General features: G+C 42.0%; 2 long non-coding RNA genes across 4 annotated transcripts in view; one reads left to right on the forward strand and one right to left on the reverse strand.

The window, feature by feature from the left end:
* LOC139186185 (uncharacterized) overlaps positions 1–18,768 on the forward strand; it is a 39,094-nt gene extending 20,326 nt beyond the window's left edge. For both annotated transcript variants that reach the window (XR_011569691.1, XR_011569690.1), the window contains exon 4: positions 6,110–18,768. This is a non-coding gene — a long non-coding RNA (uncharacterized lncRNA). The remainder of the gene's footprint in view (positions 1–6,109) is intronic.
* The window catches only part of LOC139186184 (uncharacterized), a 97,191-nt gene that overhangs the window by 12,821 nt on the left and 65,372 nt on the right, over positions 1–18,998 (reverse strand). The window lies entirely within an intron of this gene.

Here is an 18,998-nt window from a genome sequence, read left to right on the forward strand (position 1 = left end):
CTCTCATTTCCTTCAGCACTAGCTCTTGCACAGGAAAACAACTTAATAAGTTCTACTAAATTTATTCACACAGACGTACATTCATCCAGCATAGCAGTTGACAAGAGATGGAAATCTTTACCCTTCACAACTGTTGGCTCTTCCTCTTCAAATCTGCCTTGGTTTTCAATGTCTCCTTTGGCTACTAGGTCATTGCTGTTACTGAATCTGCAGAAACCCAATACAGCCTATATTCTGTCAAACTTTGGTCTGAGGTCCTCTGTGTCATAAACAATAATTTTGTTCACCAGAATATTGGCCCAAAATGTGAACCAACTGCTCATATAACCTTTCTTTCCTGGGTTAGTTTCATCAACAGCAGCTACATCTTATAATTAACATTATAATGATAATAACATAAGACTTTGTAATTAATTTGTTCATGCACTCTCTATTCCCAAGAAACAGTGACTCATTATCCTTAATTTGTAAAACACACTCTATTTTTAATTTTTATATTTAGTATAATGAGATACAAAATCAATTTATTCATGGTCTTACCAAACAGGATTGCTGAGACAGGATTAGAAAAAAGTTACCAAGGCTCAGGCATTTGTGTTCCGTCACAGTCACTCTTCTACTAGTCCATCCATCCGTTCATGCACCCAAACATCCGTTTATTTATTCAGTATAACTTTATTGTGCTAGGCACTGTGCTAACCTCAAAAGAAACCAAAGTTATTGCTACTGCTCTCAAAGAGTTCACAATGGAAAGTAGACACAAGAAAAGAGGCAAGCCGTTGGGAAGCCTAAACCAGAAAACAGGCAAGTTAAAAAAAAGAAAAAATGCAATGGTTAGAAATGTGCATTTTACAAGCACATCTGTAACTTTCTGATGTTTGAACTGATAATGATTTGTGTACTTTCTAGGACACTAAGCTGTTGTTTCCCAAAGATAAGCAGATGCCACCATCACTTCTCAGGCAAGAAATTTACATGTAGGAATATTATCATTATTTGAGAACAGTGTTAGGTTGTTATCTGACGGTGGATTTTGGTTTTCTTTTTTCTTTAAAGTCATTGAACTTGTTCTTCAAAGGAAATTTTACAGGTACGTAAGAAAAATAAATACAGATGAGGTACACTGTGTGAAGGCAGAAGTAACAGGTCAGAGCCCCACCCAACTGGCTTGCTCAAGATTTCCAAGAAACCCCAAAGACTCTGCAGAACATCATTGAAAACCAATGAAGAAAACCCACCATCCTTTCTAGTTTGAGAATCAAAATGTCAAATTTGTCCATTCTTGTTGACTGTGAAAATTAATTTAGGGTCTAATATCTGAATCAAACTCATGTAATCGAAAGATGGTCAGCCTATGGGTAAAAACACTCGACTGTATAATGAACCGTAATGGGAACTTGCCTGGCAGTCCAGTGGTTAAGACTCCTCATTTCAGAGCATCAGTTCTGTCCCGGGTTGGGAAGTTAAGATCCCACATGTCTCACAGTGCAGCCAAAAAATAAATAAATCAATTAAATATATAAAATAAACCTCAGCAGTACTTCTGAGGCTCTTCAGTTTCATCAGTGGCATACTTTGTTGGTGTTGTCGTTCCCTTACCCGCGTAATATGCAGAATGCTTTCGGAGGTTTTTAATAACTTTGCCCTCTTCTTTTAAAAAATGGAGCAAGTATTAAAAAAAAACAAATTTACTGAGATCTAACTGGCATATAACATTATATTGGTTTCAGGTATACCACGTATAGGTTTTATATTTGTGGATATTGTGAAATGTTTGCCACAGTACGTCTAGTTACCACCTGTCACCGCACAAAGTTAACTTTGAGGACTTACTGTCTCGGCAACTTTCAAGTATGCTCTCCACTCTCATTGACCCTTGTCACCATGCCATACTTTATATCCCCGTGATTTATTTAGTTTGCAACTGGAAACTTGTACCTCCTAAAACCCTTTTCATGTTTTACTCATCCCCAACCCTCCTCCCATCTGGCAACCACCGCTCTTGAACAAGTATTTTTGAACTTAACCATATATCAGGATTGGAGAGGCAGTGGTTGGAAAGATAGACACACCCCTTCCTTAAAAGGAGCCACACGCAGAAATACACAGTGCTTAAGAAGATCATGTAAAGTCTAGGCAAGCATAAAAGAACCCAAGTTCATTGTAGCCAGCATTCATATCATTCAATTCAACAAATAATTATTGTTACCTACTAAATGCCATGCTCTATTTAGATGGAGGGAGACAAAAAAAAAAAAAAAAAATGAACGCTACCCTGACCTTCAGGAAGCTCACAATATAGGACATAACAAGGAAAAGACAGGCTGGCAGGCCATTAAATGGAGAAGCAGATCACCATCATGGTTCCTACAAAGGGTGAGATTAGAGTGCCACTTACAATCAGGAGTGGAAAAGCCTGCACAACAGGCTTTTTCTGGACCTGTCTTTCTGGCTCATTGAGATAATAATTTTCTTTTGGGGAATCAAAAAAGGACTTTCAGAAATTCTCTTTTCTTTGTGGGGTGGAGCGGGGTGGGAATGAAGATACTGGAGAGAGAGACAGAGAGAGAGAGAGAGAGGAAGGGAAATCAGTATAGGATATCTTCACCCAGAAAAAAATCCAGTTTCCCTTGGATTTTTTTCTTACTAGTCTGTTCCTCCTCCATCGTCTCCCACCATCCATCCAGCTAATCATCCAGTCCCGTCCTTGACCCCTTACCTACCCTCCCATATCAAATATCACCCCCACCCATATCGAATGAATCACCAGCTCTGTTGATTCAGCTCACATATCCATTGAATGTATCCATTGCTCTGTCTTCCCTGTTCAAACACTTAACATTTCTATGCAGTTTTTACAAACACTATAATTAATTATCTACATAATTCCAATCAACCCATCCACTATACTCTCCCCACCTCAACTATAAGTTCCGTAAAGCCAAGGGCCATGTCCACTGTATTCACTACTGTATCCCCAATACTTAGAGAAGGGTCTAACACAGAGTGTGTGTTCAGTGTGAGGAAAGAGGGTGAAAGGAGGAAATAAGTCGATTCAAGCTCAATAATCATCAACTCTTCCACTAAACTCCTTCATGATTAGGTGAAGACAAAATGTATATAGAAATGCATGTATATTCTTATGTACATCCTTATTTCACTGAAGTGGTCAACTTCTGACAATGTTAAATGCTTCAGCTAACTCTATTTTATGATAGATTAAAAAATAAAGAAACAATGCAATGTATGAAAAGTGAAAGTGTTAGTCACTCAGTTGTGTCCAACTCTTTTCAACCCTCTAGACTGTAGCCCACCAGGGTCCTTTGTCCATGGAATTCTCCAGGGAAGAATACTTCGGTGGGTAGCCTATCCCTTCTCCAGAGGATCTTCCCAACCCAGGGTTATTGCAGGCAGATTCTTTACTATCTGAGTCACCTGGGAAGCCCCATGCAATGTATATGTATATCAAATCACCATTCTGTACACTATGCACATCCTACAATTTTATGTCAATTATGCCTCAATAAAACTAAAATTAAGAAAAGGAAAAACAAAAGAAACAGAACCACATATCCCTTTAGGAGTTGATAGAGTGCAGCAATGTAATCCAGTTGTTCACATTTTGAGTCTTTTAATAAATTGGCTGGTCTGTAAACACTGGATGGCTTGTGCGATTGAATCTGCTGTGTTCATATGTCAGGCTTCCCTCGTTGCTCCGCTGGTAAAGAATCCGCCTGAAATGTGGGAGACCTGGGTTTGATCCTGGGTTGGAAGATCCCCTGGAGAAGGGAAAGGCTACCCACTCCAGTATTCTGACCTGGAGAATTCCACGGACTATATAGTCCATGGGGTCACAAAGAGTCGGACACGACTGAATGACTTTCACTTCATTGTGCTCATATGTCAGCCCAACACTTAACCAAGAGTATGTCCTAGACATATGTATGAGTGAATCTAAACTCAGTATCTCTAATATTCACTGTCTTTAGTTTATCCTTATGTTTATTTCATTTCCCAGAAGATACAATAGGCTCTTGTGTCTGTTGTTGCCTTCTCCAGGGGATCTTCCTGACCCAGGGATCAAACCCCAGTCTCTTTTGTCTCCTGCATTGGCAGGTGGGTTCTTTCCCAGCTGAGCCACCAGGGAAGCCCATTAGTCAAGCTTGTCTCGTAACAGAGTCTCAGGTGTATGTATCTGGAGCCTACATTTCCCAGATTGACACATTTTAAAACAGATTTCAGAGGGGAGGGGCCTCCACCTCACCTTTTAGAGTGGAACATCTGCTTTGATTTGGTAAACAGTAGTGCTTCAGCCCCTGCCTGCCTGCTCAGAAGCCCACATATCACAAAACCCTAAATGCCACTGGAGGATTCAGCCTCCAGGCTGGATGCATGGTGTCTGGTCCAACCCAGCAATTCCCATGAAGCAAAGTCAGCCTTATTATGGCCTGTCCCATCTGCCTCAAGTATTAGAAAAGGTTAAAACTCAGCAGAAGCTTTGATGAACCACGGCCCGCCCTGGAGAAATACAGATTTGTCATTGCTTTGCACAGAAATGAGACAAGTGGAAGAAAAACAGGAGTGGGTCCTGTGAGTCACAGGATGTGGGTGAAGAGCTCTTACTAAATTGAGAACTTAAATACTAATTCATTAAACGGAGGGCAAGAATATCTGAGGTCAAGTTCCTGATCTGCAGCAATGAGCTGTGTGAACTCAAGGAAATTGAAGTCCTCTGGGTCTCTGCTTCCCCATTTCTAAAATGGGAATCATATCCGACCCTCACTTCGCTTCAGGACTGATAAAAGCTTGAGATGACAGGTGAGAACACACTTTATAAAGCAAACTATGATGAGGGAGTTCCCTGGAGATCCAGTGGTTAGGATGTGCTGCTTTCGCTGCGTGGGCCCAGGTTCTATCCCTGGTTGGGAAACTAAGATCCCACAAGCTGCACAGCATGGCCAAACAACAGAAAACTGTAACTAAAAGATATTCCAAAATGGAGGAAAACCCCCCAAAATCAGTCCTACTGGGAACTTGAAACTTACAGGTAGGTTCCTTTGCAACAAACCTGTTTTTCTAGGTGTATATTAAATTTAATGTTTCCTGAGTATGAGTCTGTGTTTTAGAGAGAAAGTTTTTAGAACTGACAGAGGCAGAGGAAAGAAGGCAGTTCATGATTCAAAATTTCCGACAGAAACTCCATAAAGTAGATAGTTGAGCCCACTCATGCCTGTGCTCACGCCGTCATCCTTTAAGCAATTGCTCAATGCCACAACAGGCACAATGAGAATAAAGGCGGTCCTGATCCCTGCCCCGATGGACCTGATGTCCAAGCACTTTTTGAAATGCAGAAGTGGATCAGATATGATTTCCACCCCGACAGAGTTATAAACTAGTAGAAAGAGCAGTGGCCATGAAGTGAAATTGAATCCTTCTCAACGGACTTTGCTTTTTTTAAAAGTAAGAAAAAGAAATGAATGGGTCTCATCAGTTCTCTCTTTTTCCCTAGATCAGCAAACAGCATCAACACCAGCAGACAGGCATGCTTTAGTAGCCTCTAAAACCCTCCCTTGACTTCATGCCCTTTGACATGACCTTTAGCCCATGGTCAGTGTCTCCACTTCCTTCCTACATTTTCCTTCCTCAAACCAACTTAACTGAGATCCTCTCCCCAGCACTCCATTGTGACTACTCTAGGCAAGGCCACCTACGGTCTCCATCTTGCCAAATTATATGGTCCCTGAATTCAGTGGTCAATATCTTCTATTGATATTTTGTTCCATTTCCCTCAAGAGCTTGAATTCTATAGCTGTATCTTAATAGACACCTCTCTTCTCATGGAGAGTCAACCTTACTCCATTTATCGAGCATCATCTCAGACACTGTGTAGAGAATGTCAGTAATAAGAGAAGGGCAAAAGCATCATCTGGAAGTGGGGATGGGGAAGAGGGTAGAGAAGAAGTTAGAGATGAAACAAAACATTGAAATGCTACCCTCCATTTAAGTGATTGATGTATATATGCTGCTCTCAGGGTACAGTTTCTATGAATCACAGAAGCAGTGATGGGTAATAGGTGGTGGTTTTAACTTTCACTTTTTGTTTTCTCAGGAGCCACGGGGAATGGTGAGCCTGAACCCCTCTTCTAAGCTGGAGCCGTGGAAGCAGCTCAGCTTGCTGACCCCACCATCACCCTCCTACCTACCCTCCCCCTGACATCAGTAAAGGTAGACCTCATTTCCCAGGGAGCCAGTGAAAGAGCATTCTGACTGGAGGCAAGATAACAGTGTTGTCTGCCTGTTGTGATGGCCAGAGGATGCTATGTTGGCAGGAGGGGAGATCTCAGTGTGATAAGGGAAAAAAATCAGCTTGTGTCACTTGTGACAGCCTCAAGGACCCCATCAGTCTGACACAGCTAGGACATAAACACATCTGCTCCTACCCAGAAGGCCCCCATCTTCTCCATGGCTCTCTGTATCTGTAGGAACCCAAGCTATGTCTTATTCACAGCAGCAACATGTGGATAACAGAAAGAGCGTGTAAGTCGAGATGATGAGAGAGTTTTATTTGCTTTTCCAGAAAGCATACCAGGGAAATGAGCTACCAGAAAAACTCTTGCTTGTATGGGATGGATGCAAAAAAATCTCAGAGGCTGTGATTGAGAAATGATGTCCTTCCCCTGGGACCGGAAGCTTGTGAGACTCAGCAGATGTTCATGGAAGCTTCTCTGCGTCTCTGAAAGCCTGCTCCTGCTCTTTGTAACAGACTATGTGTAGCCAAGAGTGACTGGATCAAAGAGCATATTCAGAATCAGAAGCAATGGATTCATCATATCAACAGCTGGTGAGACCCATGAGGGTTAGCAGGAATGCCATAGGCCAGGCCCCAAAGAGCCAGGCACCCAAAGGAACGCACTCTATTTCTCCTCCGATTTCCCAGAGCTCTGAGCAGGGCAGTCTATCATTTTCCTGAGTGTTACGGTCACCAGCTTGACCTAAGAATGTAAAAATGAAAAGCTAAGTGGGAAAGCCCTGTACAGTCATTGATTTTTTTCACCAGGAGCCATGACCCAGGTCTTCAAAACTGTTTTTCAAATCACAGAGCCATAGATCTGGTAGAAACCTGGAGTAAAGGGTTATCCTGCCGACAAGGTACACCAGCCCTCCAGCCTGATCTGTATTCCCATCTCTGTAAGAGATTCTATGCCAGCCCTCATGGTGTATTCTAAGACTTAATGGCTTCTCAATCAAAAGGCACTGTATCTTGTCTAATTTAAGTCTCCCTTACCGCACACAATCAGATCATCATGCCCATGCAAAAGGGCTGCTTATTCCCCTTCATAGCAATGCATTTTATGAAATTCCCTTGTGGTCCAGTGGTTAGGACTCCATGCTTTCACTGCCAAGAGTGCAGGTTCAATCCCTGATCAGGGGACTAAGATCCCACTGGCCTCAAGGTGCAGCCAAATATTGAAGGGAAAAAAAAAGCACTTTACCTATTACAAGACTTTTATTTTTCATTTATAATTTGCACCTCCCAGTTATTAAAATGATTAAGGTGCCTGCAGAGAACTATTAACCATGCTTTCTCTCCTCTGGCCAATAAAGATCTTTTCCTTTCCAATAATTCCTCAGTGGTTTTATACAGACACATCTGTTCTGAGCAGCCCCTCCTATCCAGGAGCTCCAGCCCTGCCTGGCTTCACACTACCTGTCCAAACCCATCTCCTTCTGACCTCTGCCCACACAGCTCTGGTGAGCTCGTTTGCGTTGGTCCCTGAGCAGGACTCCTTCAGCCCTCCATCCACTCATGTTGCCCCCGTCATCTGTAAGGTGCTCATTTTCCCATCCAACGCTCCATGAAAACTTCCACCTCAGCCCTTACTACTCTCTCTGCTTTGAACGCCTGAAGAATTCAGTCTGCACTCCACAACTGAACACTTCCTAATACCATCACCATTCACCACTGTTTCACATGTTTTCTGTTCCCCCTCCAATTTCATTTTTTAAATAAACATCTTATCATACTTTAGCACAGTTTTAGATTTGCAAGAGAATTGTAAAAATATTACAGAGGTTTCCTATATTCACTCCCCTCTCCCAGTTCCAGCACCCGCTTGCTACCATCCCACACAATGAGACTCCATTAGTGAAAATTAAGAAACCAACGCTGGCACGTTCTGTTAACTGAACTCCAAATCTTATTCTGATTTCACCAGGTTTTCCTTCAAGTTATTTTCCTATTCCAGGAACCAACCCAGAATACCACTTTGCATTTAGTTGACATGTTTCCTTAGTATGTTCTTGTCTTCCACTGAAAATTTCTCAGTTTTTCCTTGTTTTTTTTTTCCACCCCCTTGACCTTGATAGGTTTCGAGGCATATGAGTTAAAGATTTTGTAGCATGTCCCCCTATCTGGGTTGGTCTGTTGCTTTCCTTAAGAGAAAACTGTGGTTATAGGATTTTGGAAAGAATACCACAGAGGTGAAGTACCATTCTCATCATATCGTGATGGGGGTACAATCAGTTACAGGCCATCACTAGTAAAGTTAACCTTATTCATCTGGTTCAGGTAGTTTTTGCCAGTTTTCACCACTATAAATTGTATATTTTTCTCCTTCTAAATTGGGAAAGGAGTACGTCAAGGCTGTATATTGTCACCCTGCTTATTTAACTTATATGCAGAGTACATCATGAGAAATGCTGGGCTGGATGAGCACAAGCTGGAATCAAGATTGCAGGGGGAAATATCAGTAACCTCAGATATGCAGATGACACCACCCTTATGGCAAAAGCGAAGAGGAACTAAAGAGCCTCTTAATGAAAGTGAAAGAGGAGAGTGAAAAAGCTGGTTTAAAACTCAGCATTAAAAAAAACGAAGATCATGGCATCTGGTCCCATCACTTCATGGCAAATAGACGGGGAAACAATGGAAACAGTGAGATACTTTATTTTGGGGGGCTCCCAAAATCATTGCATATGGTAACTGCAGCCGTGAAATTAAAGGACGCTTGCTCCTTGGAAGGAAAGCTATGACCAACCTAGACAGCATATTAAAAAGCAGAGACATTACTTTGCCAACAAAGGTTCATCTAGGCAAAGCTATGTTTTTTCCGGTAGCCATGTATAAATGTGAGAGTTAGACCATAAAGAAAGCTGAGCACTGAAGAACTGATGCTTTTGAACTGTAGTGTTGGAGAAGACTCTTTAGAGTCCCTTGGACTGCAAGGAGATTCAACCAGTCCATCCTAAAGGAAATCAGTCCTGAATATTCATTGGAAGGACTGATAGTGAAACTGAAGCTCCTATACTTTGGCCACCTGATGTGAAGAACTGACTCACTGGAAAAGACACTGATGCTAAGAAAGATTGAAGGCAGGAGGAGAAGGGGACGACAGAGGATGAGATGGTTGGATGGTATCACTGACTCGATGCACATGAGTTTGAGCAAGCTCCAAGTATTGTCGATGGACAGGGAGGCCTGGTGTGTTGCAGTCCATGGGGTTGCAAACAGTTGGACACAACTGAGCAACTGAACTGAACTGAAACTTCATTCTTTGGATACATGTCTAGCTCACATTCAAAGTACCCCTCACACTCCTTTTTAACCACCTAATTATTTTGGCTGCATATTGGGGGAACTTTCTAAATTCTCCATGTCTCTTCCCAAAGTTCATCTCTAAAAGGCAGAGAATCCTTTTATACAGATTCAGTCAAGAGGATAAACATCTTCAAAATTTCTGCACCTTATCCACTGGTCCATTGTGTTGATTCTTGTCCCATTGTCCTACCCCATAACTGTTTTGCAGTAATTAGAAATTCACATAGTAAATAATTTCTAATCTGTCTCTTTCAAAGTGTTTTTAAATATATATAGAAAGGAAACCATCTTAGATAGATCCCTTAAGAAACAATTTCAGGAAAAAAGCAGGAGTGCAAGGCTGTGAAATGGAAGGTTTATCAATATTTTCAGCAACCTCGAAGCAATGGAAAAATAAAAATAGAATTTAGAGTTCAGAGTGAGTGGGCTGAAGCAGAAGCGCAGACAGACCGCAGTGTCAGTGTAGTTGGCAGAATGGCTTCGGGGAAAGAAATGTGTGTGGAGGTGTTTCCAGATGTGTTTCTGTTCTGCAGTCGTGTTTTTATTGATTGGACCCACTTTGGGTAGAAGGTTGTGACTGAACGACCAATAAGGTCAACTAAATCTTTAATAATTTTGTGACTCTACAGCATTCAAATTAATTGGAAAAATCACCAGATTTTTTGCTTTTGTTAATATGGTTTCAACCTAGCTGAGGTCAGTGCTTCCTGGTATTTGTGTGGCAGAAATCAAGCGCCATGAGACCACCTTCATGCTAAAGGTTCTGGGATCAGTTTATGTTGAACACCTTTTAGACTAGTGATGGGCAAACTTTTCCTAGAAAGGGCCAGCCAGCAAATATTTTAGGCTTCGTGGACCACGTATGATCTCTGTTACATGTTCCCCTTCTTCCCCCTCCTGCCTCCCTCTTCCTTCTCTTCCTCCCCCTGCCTGGCTGCATCTTCTTCTCAACCTTTTTATAATGTGACAAATACTGCTTGCGGTTGTACAAAAAAAGAGACCACGGGCCAGTTTTGGCCCATGGACTGGTGGGTAGTTTGCCTAACCCTGCTATGGAATCTCCCTGAATGTTCAAAATGTATCCGTTCAGTTCAGTTCAGTCACTCAGTCATGTCTGACTCTTTGCAACCCCATGAATCGCAGCACACCAGGCCTCCCTGGCCATCACCAACTCCCAGAATTTACTCAAACTCATGTCCATCGAGTCTGTGATGCCATCCAGCCATCTCATCCTCTGTTGTCCTCTTCTCCTCATGCCCCCAATCCCTCCCAGCATCAGGGTCTTTTCCAATGAGTCAACTCTTTGCATGAGGTGGCCAAAGTATTGGAGTTTCAGCTTCAGCATCAGTCCTACCAAGGAACACCCAGGACTGATCTCCTTTAGGATGGACTGGTTGGATCTCTTTGCAGTCCAAGGGACTCTCAAGAGTCTTCTCCAACACCACAGTTCAGGAGCATCAATTCTTCAGTGCTCAGCTTTCTTCACAGTCCAACTCTCACATCCATACACGACCACTGGAAAAACCACAGCCTTGACTAGACGGACCTTTGTTGGCAAAGTAATGTCTCTGCTTTTTAATATGCTGTCTAGGTTGGTCATAACTTTCTTTCCAAGGAGTAAGCATCTTTTAATTTCATGGCTGCAATCACCATCTGCAGTGATTTTGGAGCCCCCCAAAATAGAGTCTGCCACTGTTTCCACTGTTTCCCCATCTATTTCCCATGAAGTGATGGGACCAGATGCCATGATCTTCGTTTTCTGAATGTTGAGCTTTAAGCCAACTTTTTCACTCTCCTCTTTTACTTTCATCAAGAGGCTTTTGAGTTCCTCTTCACTTTCTGCCATAAGGGTGGTGTCATCTGCATATCTGAGGTTATTGATATTTCTCCTGGCAATCATTAAAGACTCAGAAAAGATATGGAGGTTAAAAGTGTATTTGCCATTGTTTAATCAGATTTATCTCGCATGTATTTAACCACGGAACTCTTTTTTTTTCTGCTGCCCACTTAACATCTCATGTGGTTCATCTTCTATGGGAAATACTGTGGGAAATTCTGGCCTTTTTCACATAATGAGAATAATGAAATTTATTCCTACCTCACTCACTCTGTGTACAAAGAAACATTCCAGATTGATTAAAAATATAAATGGAAAAGTGTCAGATCCTACCTCTGTCACACTGGAGTACAAATAGTTTCCCAGGAGAGACTTCAAAAGTACTAAACACAAGACAAAAATTATGGATCTGACTACATCAAAGTTAAGGAATTCTTTTCAACAAACAGCACAATAGAAAAACTTAATAATTGAGTGTAAGGTTGGGAAAAAATATTTGCAAGTCAAAAAATCATAAAAGATTAGTATTTCAAGGAACACTAGTAAAATAATAAGAAAAAAACTTGAGATCCCAATTTTAAAAATGGGCAAATCATATGAACGAACAATGTATAGAAGGGAAAATCAGAATGGTTAACTTGTATATAAATAAGATATTCAACCTCATTAATAATGAGAGGAATGCAAAATCAAAGAATAAAATACTTCTTTATATTAAACATAAGTTGGCAAAAAAAAATTAAATAGGATAATAGTCAATGTTGGCAAGGACGTGTGTAAACTTTTTTTTTCCCCACACACTGTCAGAGCTATAAGACCACTGAAACCATTCTGGAGGGGGAAAACGCCAGTTAGTTAGCATTCAGAGTCATTTTCCTAAGCAAGTACTAATGCTTATACAATATCTTCATCAGGGCAAAATAACTGCAGTAATGACATCAAAATGTTAGTGGCTCAACATGATAGATGTTTTTACTGCTCATGGTGGCTCAGCTGGTAAAGAATTCACCTGCAGTGTGGGAGACCTGGATTTGATACCTGGGTTGGGACGATCCCCTGGAGAAGGGAACGGCTACCCACTCCAGTATTCTGGCCTGGAGAATTCCATGGACAGTATAGTCCCTTGGTCGTGAAGAGTGAGACATGACTGAGTGATTTCACTTTCACACTCCAGTGAGTGTCAGCAGGGAGCTCTGCTCCACACAATCACTCAGGGGCCCAGGCTGCTTTGAGTCAAAGGTTCTGCCATCTTAGAAGAGCTCTGAGGTTCACCACTGGATCTTAAAGCTCAACCTTCAGAAAACGAAGGTCATGGCATCTGGTCCCATCACTTCATGGGAAATAGATGGGGAAACAGTGGAAACAGTGTCAGACTTTATTTTTTGGGGCTCCAAAATCACTGCAGATGGTGATTGCAACCATGAAATTAAAAGACGCTTACTCCTCGGAAGGAAAGTTATGACCAACCTAGACAGCATATTAAAAAGCAGAGACATTACTTTGCCAACAAAGGTCCGTCTAGTCAAGGCTGTGGTTTTTCCAGTGGTCATGTATGGATGTGAGAGTTGAACTTTAAAGAAAGCGGAGCACTGAAGAATTGATGCTTTTGAACTGTGGTGTTGGAGAAGACTCTTGAGAGTCCCTTGGACTGCAAGGAGATCCAACCAGTCCATCCTAAAGGAGATCAGTCCTGGGTGTTCTTTGGAAGGAATGATGCTAAAGCTGAAACTCCAGTACTTTGGCCACCTGATGCCAAGAGCTGACTCATTGGAAAGGACCCTGATGCTGGGAAGGATTGGGGGCAAGAGGAGAAGAGGACGACAGAGGATGAGATGGCTGGATGGCATCACCAACTCGATAGACATGGGTTTGGGTGAACTCCAGGAGTTGGTGATGGACAGGGAGGCCTGGCGTGCTGTAGTTCATGGGGTTGCAAAGAGTCAGACATGACTGAGTGACTGAACTGAACTGAAAGAAGATTGCACAGGAAGAGCACCCCAACTTTTAACTGCCTGGTCTGTGGGTGACACCTCTACTTCCCTCAAAGGCTACTAGTCATACTGCCCCACCCAGAGGCAAAAAGTCTATGAAATGTAGCCAAGGAAGAAGAGAATGAGAATTTTAGTGAAAAATTACCCCGTTTTTGCCACAGCTAACAAGATGTTAGAGGAAATTTTTAGATTTGATAAGAATTGTTTAAAATGCATATTTTCTTTACCATTTGCAAATTATTTTTAAGACTGTAAATTAGTTATGGGCTATAATTTTTAAAATTTTAAACCATGATTTATGGTTTGCCCAAGGAATACCTTCTGTCAAGTATATGAAGTGATAATTTTTGTTTGTTTTTTTCTTAAACAAAATTGACGTTTTTGGTGAAACTGACTTTTCATTTATTCTATTTTTAAAATATTTGTTTATTTATTTGACCGTGCTGGATCTTAGTGGTGGCATGTGGGATCTAGTTCCCTGATCGGGGATCAAACCTGGGCCCCCTGCATTGGGAGCATGGAGCCTTAGCCACTGGGCACCAGAGAAGTGCTTAGAGTGATAATTTTGTCAGGGAGTTTAGACTATATTCTGAGCAGTAGGGAAAACTAAAGTTTATGTTATTATGATGTTGTTGTTGAGTTGCTAAGTCATGTCCCAACTCTTTGCGACCCCATGGACTGCAGCACACCAGGCTTCCCTGTCCCTCACCAGCTCCCAGAGTTTGCTCAAACTCATGTCCATTGAGTTGGTGATGCCATCCAGCCATCTCATCCTCTGCCACTCCCTTGTTCTCCTGCTCTTAGTCTTTCCCAGCATCAGAGTCTTCCAGGTGTAAACAAAAGTTGCCAGTATGATGCACCCTCATGAACTCATCACCCACTCCAACATTTATTAACTCATGGCCTATCTTGTTTTCTTGTTCTATCTGCAATCCCTGCTCTCTCCCTGGCTTCCCTGGTGGCTCAGTGGTAAAAAAAAAATCTGCCTGCCAATGTGGGAGAGGCAGATTCGACCTTGGATTGGGAAGATCCCCTGGAGGAGGAAATGGCAACCCACTCCAGTATTCTTGCCTGGGAAATTTCATGGACAGAGGTTCCTGGCTGGCTATAGTCTGTGAGGTCGCAAGAGCTGGACACAACTGAGCAACAAAACAACAATCTCCTGAACTATTTAGTCTCATATGTAAACACAAGCTCCCTGTGAAAGAGCAGTTCATATGGGGGTGCCTTATCATAAATGTGAGGGTATCTTGAGTGTGGAAATAATGTGGATCAATTTTCCCAGATGAAAATGAAGCTAATGCCCCTAAGACTTCATCATTCATTCTATATTTGTGTGTGTGTGTGTGTGTGTGTGTGTGTGTGTGTGTTCAGTCATGTCCAACTCTTGCGACCCCATGGACTGTAGCCCACCAGGTTTCTCTGTCCATGGGATTCTCCAGGCAAGAATACTGGAGTGGGTAGCCATTTCCTCCTCCAGACTCAGGGATTAAAGCCACATCTCCTGTGTCTCCTGCATTGCAGATGGATTCTCTACCCTCTGACCCATAGAGGAACCCCCTCTATATTTGTATATTTTGTATCAGTTTCAAGTGAGATCCCCAAATATTACCTGCCTCAGACGGGTTTCTAAAGTCAGAGTAAATTTCCTATTGCAAAATAATCAAGGCAAAAAAAGAAGACAAATGCACACATGAGGAACTCAGCAAAATCAGCTGAATTTGAGCTTTTCAGCACATACTCTGAAAAACATGAATACAAAATGACCATGAGCAGGCTATGAATTGTCCTGAGTTACACAATGGAGTGATAAGACAGATGACCTGGAAAATGTGAGCTGGCGGGGCTGTCTGAGATTGATTAGCTCTCTGCCCTAATGCTCAGGTAATAGGATGCCTTTCAGCTCCATTCTGCCCATTTCAGTCTAAATTTGTTTTCCCTGCTGCCTTAAAAATTAGACGAGATCCTGTCACTTTCACCCCACAATCATACAGAAGCTCACTTTCCTTGCATGACTCCAAAATACACAAATGCAATCCTTTTTCCTTTGCAACACAAAATGCCGTTCATGTTCATCTTATGTCATCAACACAAAACCTCACCAAGTACTTCCTGAGAGATTGATTCCAAAGCAAAGCAAAATGTCATGAATCAGACAGGAGGATGAGGAAAAAAGACAACGATCTAATAGATGCAAAGTAGGAAATCATAAACAAGCTGTAAACTTGGAGAGAGAGATGCGAAACTGAATCAATCTCTGTGCTACAGACTTCAAAGCAAAACTGAAAAGCAAACAGTTGCTCCAGACCCACAGAGTAGAAGCATGATGAGGTATGTCCATAAAGGAGAGAGTTTGAGAACCAAGTTTGTTTTGGGGGTGGCTGGAAAACCAACCAAACAGATCAATTCAGAACAGAATGGCAGGTCTTGACACAGAGGTGACAATGGTAAGGATGAATTGAAGGCCACGCTTGGGAGTAGATATGTGATTTGCAGCATATCAGAAATCTCCAACATGAAATGTTATGTGTTGGGCAGCCTTCTCGAAATCTCCATCAGTGTAATCCTAGTTAAATTGCTTTCTGCTGGAGAGAACTCCGAGCTAATCCAGCCCTGAGCTTTCCCATATAGGTTTGTGAGCTGTCAGTGTGAGTATTCTGATACTGGAGTGGTGCACAGGAAATAATATTAATAGTTATCAAGTTTAAAATTAAACTACTGATGTGCATGCATGCTTAATCGTGTCCAACTCTTTGCTACCCCATGGACTGTAGCCCGCCAGTCTCCTCTGTCTATGGGATTCTCCAGGCAAACATACTCGAGTGGGTTGCCATTTCCTTCTCCAGGGGATTTTCCCAATCCAGGGATCAAACTCACGTCTCCTACATCTCCTGCATTGGCAGACAGAGTCTTTACTACTGAGCCACCAGGGAAGCCCATAAAATTAAACTAGTTGATTGATAAATTTAAAATGTTGTTTACATTATGGCCTGAGGTTTCACTTAAAAATCTTATTAGGCTATTTATAAGTCTGGTAAATTGAGTAAAATAAAAACAAGAAGGCCTTTGATGGGTACTTGATCCACTCACACTGAACATTCTAACAATAAATCCCATTTACAAACTTAATCAGATCCCTCTAAACATTTTACTTATTTATTTGGCCATGCCTTGCCACTTATGGGATCTTAGTTTCCAGACAAGGGATCGAACCCATGCCCCCTGAGATGAAAATGCTGAGACCTAACCACTGGACAACAAGGAAAGTCCCCCTTTTAGAATTTTAAACTTCATTAATTATAGAAGAAATTAATTAAAGAAGTTAATTTAAAAGTATTGTATTTGATTGCTTTTTAAGCCCTTCAAATGCCTAAAGGGAAGAACTTACAACCAGAAGAAGTATTATTAGAAACTTTTGTCCATCTAGTGAATTAAAACGTAAGTCCTTTTAAACAGTATAATACCACTTACAGGCAAGGTCCATTTTTCTTATGCGTTATGCTTAAAAGGCAAGCCTAAAACCAATTATACATTTTAAATCAAGGGCGTAGGACTAAGCTGTCAGTTTCTCTAATACGCTAAATTCTCTAAGGTATCACATGTACTTTTATTGGCAAGCACCCATGAAATACTCCCATACTTAGTACGCATGTGTTCATATATGGTTTTGTCATCTCTGCTTTCAGTTCTTCTTATCTTATAGTTTCCTATAGAGAGTTGAGGCAATTGCCTTGCCAGTGACCACAACAGGATCATCATCTCAGGCAGCCTGAGATTGCTTATTGATCATGGATCTGAAGTCAGTAGGCAGGAATGGGGGATGAATAAATCTAAGAGGATTCTTTCTGAGTCACTGAAAGACATTCTGAGCCTTTCGGGGATAGACTCTTTGACAATAAAAGACATCAAATCCTATATCCTACAGATGAGTTGAGTCGATCCAGGTTTAAAGTTATACTTTATGTCATTCCCTTATGTGATGATCTCAAGTTTTCAAACCCTAACCCAGGCTAAGCTATTTTCTCATGTACCCCATTGAATGGTAGATTCTCTTCTGATTATTCGTAGACCACACCACTTCCTGGCAGATCCAATTAGATTCTGCACTCCTCTCATACCTTCTTCATGCTGTGTGGTTGCAGCTTTACAGCTGGTGTGAAACAAGAGGAAATGAAGCAAAGGAGGTGGCCTTGCAGGTGGTTTCATTCTGTCCCTGATGTTGAACTGGGTGACTCAGCCAAAGAGGGACCAAAGAGAATGTTTAATCCAAACAACCTCCCTCTGAGAGTCCCACTCAAACTTCCTTCTCCGCTGAGATGTCAATTCCACAGCAGTACAGCACCTGTGCAAAGTGCAGTGTGTCCTGTCTCACTGTGATGAGCCAGATCTCAGGACTCAAGCTGTAAAACGAATGACTATTCCCAGTCCCAAGGAAGACCCATAGTTTGACTCAGCTCCAAGTATGCACATGTGGTAGTCTGAGTAATGGCCCCCAGAGATGTTCATGTCCTAATCCTGGACACTTCGAATATGTGATCTTATATGGCAACAAGCACTCTGAAGATATGACTATGTTGAGGGTCTTGAGATGGATAGATGATCCTAAATTTTCCTGATAGGCTCAACGGAATTACAAATAGTTCTTATTAGAGGCAGGCAGAAGGTGAGTGCCAAAGAAGGAGGTGTAATGATGCAAGGAAGAGGTTGGAGTGATTTGAGGAAGGGGCCACAAGCCAAGGAATGAAGGCAGCCTCTAGAAGCTGAAAACAGAAATGAAATAGATCTTCCTCTGAAGCCTCTAGAATAAACCAGCCCGGGTAACACTCTGACTCTAGCTCAGTGAAACTGATTTTAGACTTCTGACTCCCAGAATGTGAAAGAATAAATGTGTAATGTTTCAGCCAATCTATTTGTGATCATTTGTTAGGAAATTAATAGGAGCAGTCTTTTCCAGACAGCTCTAGTTTCAGTCATGTTATATGACTCCTCTCCAGATCTTGTCTTTGAATATTAGGAGGCCTCTCTAGCTAGACAACCACATTTCTACTCAGTGGAGTCATTGTGTATAGGCTCTCATCTGCCTTTCCCTGCAGGCTGAAATTTCCAGATTCCCATTACCTGGTCACCAGCAGGGTTCAGCCAATGGCAGGCATTAGAAGACCAGAAGGCAGGATGGGAGGAGAAGCCCGTGCATTTCCTACCTTCTCTCCAGACCACGGAAATGGTACCTCTGGGAGTTACTACATCTCCTGCTACATCGACTGCAATTCCTGCTCCCACCTGTCAGGAGGTCTCTCCAAAGTTCTTGCCATCACAGTGCAGGAGTCTCCCCCACCCATGTCCCACCCACCTACCATCATAGTTCTACCACCTCCTTCTTTTGTCCTTCCAGACAAGGGTGGGAGGTAGTTGCTGCCTCCTATTTGCTTATCTCTGAGTTCCCTCACCTTCCTCTATTCACTTTTTTTTTTTTTTTTTTGGCCACACCTCGAAGCTTGTGGGATCTTAGTTCCCCAATGAGGGGTTGAACCCAGGTCTTTGGCAGTGAAAACATGTAGTCCTAATCACTGAG

This window comes from Bos indicus, chromosome 12 (assembly GCF_029378745.1).
Source record: "Bos indicus isolate NIAB-ARS_2022 breed Sahiwal x Tharparkar chromosome 12, NIAB-ARS_B.indTharparkar_mat_pri_1.0, whole genome shotgun sequence".
Classification (NCBI taxonomy): domain Eukaryota; kingdom Metazoa; phylum Chordata; class Mammalia; order Artiodactyla; family Bovidae; genus Bos; species Bos indicus.